The sequence below is a fragment of the Arachis ipaensis genome, chromosome B04 (assembly GCF_000816755.2).
Source record: "Arachis ipaensis cultivar K30076 chromosome B04, Araip1.1, whole genome shotgun sequence".
NCBI lineage: Eukaryota > Viridiplantae > Streptophyta > Magnoliopsida > Fabales > Fabaceae > Arachis > Arachis ipaensis.
The window spans coordinates 42,927,151-42,933,395 of record NC_029788.2 but is presented as its reverse complement, the minus strand read 5'-3'; the positions used below and the strand labels follow the sequence as shown (position 1 = coordinate 42,933,395).

The 6,245-nt window shown below is 30.0% G+C and overlaps 1 long non-coding RNA gene across 3 annotated transcripts; it reads left to right on the top strand.

Moving 5' to 3' along the window:
* On the top strand, positions 370-4,702 carry LOC107637773. Of its 3 annotated transcripts, XR_002361051.1 has the most exons (8): positions 370-521; positions 707-748; positions 1,248-1,355; positions 2,194-2,282; positions 2,735-2,784; positions 2,896-2,993; positions 3,101-3,183; positions 4,387-4,702. It is a non-coding gene; the product is annotated as an uncharacterized LOC107637773 (long non-coding RNA). The 3 variants fall into 3 exon arrangements; XR_001619515.2 differs by lacking the exons at positions 370-521; positions 707-748; positions 1,248-1,355 and having other exon boundaries at positions 1,924-2,282; XR_002361052.1 differs by lacking the exons at positions 370-521; positions 707-748; positions 1,248-1,355 and having other exon boundaries at positions 1,924-2,282; positions 2,896-3,004.

The following is a 6,245-nucleotide window of genomic DNA, read 5'->3' as shown; positions in this document are numbered from 1 at the left end:
GGTAATGTTTTAAAAAAAATTCGAGTTAAATATATTTTACGGTGGTTGGAAAAAAACTGCCGCCAATAGATTATCTTGCATTACCCGCCGAAGTAATCGTCGCAACATAGACATTTTGCGGCGATTACAACAAAACCGTCGCAAAATATCAAACTATTACACTACTAGAATTTAGACATATACTAACACTTTTTATCTAACATTTTTAAAAATGTTAGTAATACTAATAAAATCTTATTTTTAGTAACATTTGTAAAATAAATGTTACAAAATATATTTTTTTAAAAGAAAAAAAATTAAATTTAAATGATACTAAATGTGTAAACATGTGAAATTTATACTGAGACATTATCTTTTAATCTTTCACGTTCTTCACAACGGAGAAAACCACTTCCAAGTTCCAAGTTCTAAGTTCCAAGTTCCATGGCATTCGCATCTCCTTCCTCTACACTTCATCTTCTTCCTCAATTTCAATGGCAATCTGAATCATTCTCCAGATTTGGATTCTCCTCTCAATTTTGGTAAGCATTTTCTCTCTTCTTTAACTTTTTTCTATTCACTCAATTCTTCAATTTCTCATCTCTTACTGATTTTGATCCATATCTGAATCATGCATATGTAATTTCTCACCTCTGGTTCATCCTTTCATCGCCTACATTGTCGTTGTGCCGTTCTCTTCTTGCCTACGCCATCATCTTCTCCGCAGTCGTCTTCTCGCCGGTTCCATCGTTGCTCATCCCATGACTTGGTGAGTTCCAGATCTCTTGTTTAGTTATCTTCTTGCTCCTTCAATCCTCTTTAATCTTTACTAGATGATTAATCATTAATTAATTTGATGTATAATTATTAGTTAATTTAGGTTTTTAATTGGTTATTTAGTAGTTAGGTTTTGAATTTAGATTTTAATTAAGTTGTTTATTTGAATTTAGGTTTTGAATTTAGGTATAAATGAGTTTAGTTACACTGTCTTTTTAATTATTATTCATTTTGTTTTGCCAATTTCTTGCTTATATTATCTAGCTGTCCGATGTCAACCGACCAGAAGCAACTATTTCTTGCAAGTGTAGCATAATAAAGGAGCAGAACAAGCTTAAGCTCTATAAAGTAAAAAGTCTATGATTTGATTAGTTGATTAGAAAATGTTAGCAAAACGTGTTACACTTTCTTTTTTTTCATTTCCATCTTTCAGTATATTTGATCCCTTTTTCATCCTCATATTGAAAATTAAATATCACTTGTAATTGTAGGTCGAACTAAATTATGTTCGCCACATGGTCACGGATGTGTCCTGTCCTACTAAGAACCTTGATCTCAGACTAATGCTATGCACCAAAAGGATTATAGCAGCTCCAAAAGTAGGTGTCTTTTTTATTCACTTCTAAAGACTACATCGTGCCAATGTTTTCATGTAGAGATTTTGGTTATATAGTTTTCACAATCCTTCTGTTTCCTTTATTTTTATTACATGTCAAATTGAATTGCTAAAGCATAGTTTTTATCCATTTCTTAAATAGAAAAAAAAGGAACATAGACAATGCACAAAGGATATCTACATTTAAGAACTATTCTTTTCTAATAAAGACATGATGGACTTTAATTTCTTCACCACATGTGGTAAATACGCCCTTCAGTTCACAACATATTCTCTTTCTTCAAATGTCTTGGCTGCTTCGTTGTTCATAATATGTATATCACTTTAACATTTTTTGTATGAATCGAAGAGTGTGCTCATGAGTTACAAAAGAAAGAAATAGAATGTTTAAGATCTTAATTTCTTTTTACGAGTTTAAAATAAATAACAGAAATTTGAAAATTTTGTTATATACTTTTATAATTTTATCATTTACCAAAATATTTGAGATAAAATGGTAAATAATAATAAATAGGAATATAGTAATTTATTGGAATAAAGAGGTAAATTAATTTATCAATTGTTTCCTATTATTCACTTTGATACTCTACATTCTGCAATGTTTGAGTGATCAATTCATCAAGCATGTGCTGTGCACTCACCTTACCTCATCTTCACAACTCTACACTCAAAATCAAAATCATTCATTCCCTGCTTGCAGCTTCTTGTAACTAACAAAAATTATTACTACATCCAGATTAATTGATAAATTTATTATCTAATATTTGCTCAACCTATTTAATTTCGGTTACTCCTTTCAATTTTTGCCACATAAATTTCAGATTTTACACAGATTCTGTTTTTGAATTACCAAGTCTAGAGAGAACTGAACTGACGAAGAACACGACAAGTTTCTAGAAGCTCTTCAGCTGTTAGTCTCTAATTTTTATGATTCTATTTTTATTTCTTATTTTCTTTCTTCTTTTATTAGGACAAAATAAAATTACATTTGTATGTTCCTTGATTTGTTTTCGTGATTCTTATTGCCAATTTAGAGTTTTTTTTTACCATCATTCTTAGTATCCTTTTAAGTTGAAACACCTGATTTAGTTGACCTTTTTTTGCTGAGAGAGAAGAATAAGAAAATAAAAAAGAGAAAAGAAAGAGAAATTGGTCCTTAGTATTTGCAGTTCACTAATTTTAGATAAGAATGTATTTTCAATTGTTTAATTTTACTTCTCACAGTTTATGCTTAATGGTAAAAAAATAGTGTGATTATTATATATAATGTTATGACTACATGCTGAAAATTTATATTTTTTATATTTTTTGCAGTTAGGGTGCAAAAATCATTTTTTTTATCTTTTAAATTTTAATTTTCAGGTTTTCACATCATTGTCTATTACAGAACCTCAAATTGATCAATCCCCAAGGTATTCTATCCTGATTGAAAGTAGGAATACATGAAAATGAAAATTGGAAAGTTATTAAGATTCTTTTGAGTTTATTTTATGCAAGTTGTTATTAAGGCTAGCTTAGTTTAGGTCCCCACACCATTTGCGGACCTGAAGGAAATTAAAGACGGCTTTGATGTTGAGCTTGTTTTCTCCGAGGCGGCTCTCATGGGTTTCCAGTAATGAAGGTTAGGAGAAGGTTCGACTTAAAGCAGTTGTGCTGCGCTTCACTGCTTCTTTTGTTATTGATGAAGGTCCTACTTTATCTTACCAACACAAAACTTATGATTTGTAGGTAGAGCTAACTGTTGCAGAAGTAGAGTCACTTTGATATGAACTTACTGATATAGAGGAGAGGGAAGCTCATTTGAAAGCTTCGTGAGTGATCCATAACTTTAGACTGTTATGGACTTTGCCATCATAATGTATTTTTATAATTGTCAATTCACTACTAGTTTGTCTTATGTTAACTTTCTTGTAGTTTTCTATTTCTTTTTTTACTGTCATTGAACAAAGAAACAAACATAAGAGTTTATTTGCTAGTATATATATTTGGAAGCTAGACATGTGTGACTGTTTGAGTAATAAGAAAGGTTCCATTTCCATTTCTTACGTCATTCTCCACTTGAGTATATACATAAGCCACTAGTTATTCTACTCTCTGGTCTTCACTGAAGTTGAAATTGCTACAATAAGTTTCTGGTGAAATTCAGTGTTCAATCTCCACTTGAATACTTGATCCTCTCAATTCTATAGAAAATTTTTACATGACTTAATATTTATTTGACCTAATGAGTCTGCATATGATTTTTATGTAAGATGTAATCCTTGTTGCTAAATCCAACATCTTAAAAATTGTTGCCACCATTATAATTTTGTTTATAGATTGTCTACCCATAGAATAGCAAGAATGTTTAGATGGTAACTGCCATATCTTATTCCCTATTATCTCTAGTCAATCTCTTATATTTTAGGATCAGAAGTGATCGATCTATGCAATGTGCATAACTAATCAATGTGCTATTTGAATTTGTCTGTGTGTGCATATTTCTATATTTCTTTCATTTAGTGGATTGCATTTGCATTGAAATTATGCAGATAGCAGACTAAAATTGGTGGACTAGAATTGTGTTCATTTGAAAATACAAACTCAAATAATTACAATCTCTTCGGTGGAAAAATACTTGGTTCGTTAAATTAAGATTAAAAAAAAATTAATAACCCTTCATAAAAGATAAACCACCAATCTTTGAGTTTGCACATGTGCATCTTAGTCTGGAAGTGTTGCAACAAATAATATGTTGGGGCATATTTCTTTGAACTTTATTAGTTACAAATTAAAAGCGACGGCCTTGGATTTGCAGGAATTGCAATGCTTGTTGGGGCTGGCTTTTTTGGTTATATGTTGGCGTTGTTACAGGAATTACATGAAAACCATATGCAGTCTCATTAGGTCTCAATTTTAGTATATACATCTTACATGAAAACATCTTACATGACTTAATATTTACATGAAAACCATATGCAATACTACACTTGTTTCTTTTCTTTCTTCAGGGATGAACTAATATTTACTTGCAGGAATATGGTCATCGTGTTAGGGTGGCAACTCATTCTAATTTCAGCACATTTGTGAAGTCAGCTGGTGTAAATTTCTACCTGTTGGGTGGCGATCCACGTGTATTGGCAGGATGTACGAGTTTCTAGCTCAAGCAGATAAATACATTTTTCTAGGATTAGTATAAGGACTAAGTTTTTTTATGTACTGTGTATCACTTTTTCTTTTTTTTTTTTATATAGAATGTTCATAGAGTTTAAGTGCTATAAATATTTTTTTCTTTTTTCATTTTATTTGCATCACGAAGCAAATTTGTACCATGATTATTGATTAATGAAAGAGGCTATAAAAATTTTATTTTGTAAATTTAATGAAATATTTCATGTTATAGTAATTAATTTTAGTATATTTATATTATGTATAATATAAAATAAAAAATAAAAAATAGTATAATATAACTAAAAAAATGTTACTAAAGATCTTTTGTAATATTCTTTAAGTGTTACAAAAAATATCTATGGTAACATTTTTTGAAGTGTTACAAAAAATATCTATTGTAATATTTTTCTAAGTGTTACATAAATTAGGATGAATCCTTAGTCTATTAAACTAGAAGATACCGTAATAAAAAAAACACATTCACACTTGAAGATATGAAAAAAAAATACTAACGACAAATTTGTAGACACAATAACATCTGTATACATAAGAAATTAAGATTTGTTGATATATATATTGTGGATATAATAAATTAAAGTTAAACTTAATACCAAAAGAAAAATCCTTTTATGGATCACCACTGAATCAATTGAGTAGAGTAGTCAACCCCGTTACAACGGGTTTATATTACGAGTGGATCACAAAGCCAAAGTCCCTTTCGAAATTAATGCTGCGAAAGATAGACGCAAAGCAAATTCGATCGTATATACTATATAGTGCTTAGAAATAGATGATGCGTTTTTTGGGCCAAAATTCAGGAGCGACAAATAATAATGAATGGCCATGGGTCTATATATTTTCATTGGTTAGAAATCCTATAAAAAAAATAAAATGAATATATTTTTCATTAAATTATTTGAATTTGATGGTTGGAGGTGAAGCACACATGCATGCATGCATGCGTGTGAGTTGAGTGTGAGAGGTTTGAGAGTTATTGAGAAGTGTGGAAGTGGGCACACGAATGCAGAGATTGCATGATTTGGTGTTTGGTTAAGAAGCAACATGGGCATGTGAGGGTGTAAATTAAGCACTAATTACTAATTCACCAACGATGGTTTCTTTCTTGGCAAAGCATGTTGGTCTTTGCGTCAAGGTCCCGTTTGCCGTTCCTTCTTCCTATGCATTTCACAATCTACAAGTAACTAAATAACGGAGCTACTACCATACTTATTAATTACCTTCTTTTATTGTCAATTAATTTGGTAGTTGCATCTGCTTCAAAAAAGTGAAAATAAAAAAGGAACTAGTATTAATTTGTGAGTAGATTTTGGTATGTGCTCCTCCTTGGACTTTTTAGTTATGTCTAAATATTGTTATTTGTACTTCATAATCTCCAGTTTTATTATGGTGATATTTGTAAAGAGACTCTAACCATCAAATTAATTTTTATCCAATAAATTTAGAATTATGATAGATGGCCTATATTTTAATAAGTATTTTACACTCATCGTATGTGTGTATATATATATACTTAGTGTATTTCCTTATATACGAAAAGATTTTGGACTTTACTAGGAGACAATAACTTTTATGAATAATGTGAATAATAGACTTTAAAATTGAAGATCCGCACACCTAATGAATTGAACATCCGATATATCTATTATTTCACATTATTTAATATTTTCATTGTTTACCTATATTTTTTCAAAGATTTTTAATG